Raw genomic sequence first — 1,092 nt, 5'->3', positions numbered from 1 at the left:
AAGAGCGAAACTCTGTCTCAAAAAAAAAAAAAAAAAAGGACACCAGGATTCCCAGGCATGGATGCCACTGGCCAAACTGCACTCTCTGAGCATGAAAACTGTGCCCCTGGGACTGGCTAATTGGCCTCCAGATCTCCACCTCTTTGATGTGTTTCCTCTGGGCCCTTTTCCTCCCGCCTTTGTCAGCCCACTTCGTCTCCTGAGAGCCAGTGTTCTAGAATGCAAATCATAGCATTTGCTCCCTCCCCACACTGCCCCTTTGAGAATTGTGAAATTCAGCCTGGAGTCCAGGACTCTGGAGACACAGCCGGTCCTACACTTCTGATTCCATGTCTCTCTCCGACTCCAGGGTGCAGTCTCAGCAGACACACAGTCCTGTGCCCGCATCCACCTGCTCTTCTCGGCTTCCTCACCTCTGTTTTCCTGTTTCCTGTGCCTGCGAGCTTCTGTCCTCCTCACCTCCAGGGCTTGAAGGTTTTCACGTGTTACCCTATGAAATGAAACAATGCATCCACCTGGAGGGCTTGTTAAAGCACAGATGGCTGGGCTCCACCTGGGAGATTCTGATCAGGGCTGGGGACTGGAGCTCCAGAACTGCATCTCTAACCAGGCCCAGGTGTGCAGGTGCTGGGGTCTGGGCTCCACATTCTGCGAACCGTTAATCTAGACTGTCGCGGAACATGTCTTCATAAGGGGAGGCTTCCTGGCTTTTTATTTTATTTTATTTATTTTTTAGTTTTTTGAGACAGAGTCTTTCTCAGTCACCCAGGCTGGAATGCAGTGGCCTGAGCTCGGCTCACTGCAACCTCCACCTCCCGAGTTCAGGCGATTCTTGTGCTTCAGCCTGTGTAGCCGGGACTACAGGTGCATGCATGCCACCACGCGTGGCTAATTTTTGTATGTTTTTTTTAGTAGAGATGGGGTTTCGCCATGTTGGCCAGCCTGGTCTCGAACTCCTGACCTCAAGTGATCCAGCTGTGTTGACCTCCCAAAGTGCTGGGAGTACAGGCGTGAGCCACCACACTTGGCCACTTCCTGACCTTTTCAAAAAGAGAGAGAAAGAGAGTGTCTGTGTGTGAGAGAGAGCACATC

Source organism: Mandrillus leucophaeus, unplaced genomic scaffold, assembly GCF_000951045.1.
Source record: "Mandrillus leucophaeus isolate KB7577 unplaced genomic scaffold, Mleu.le_1.0 Scaffold155, whole genome shotgun sequence".
Classification (NCBI taxonomy): Eukaryota; Metazoa; Chordata; class Mammalia; order Primates; family Cercopithecidae; genus Mandrillus; species Mandrillus leucophaeus.
The sequence above is the reverse complement of the archived record's forward strand: the minus strand, read 5'-3'. Positions refer to the sequence as shown.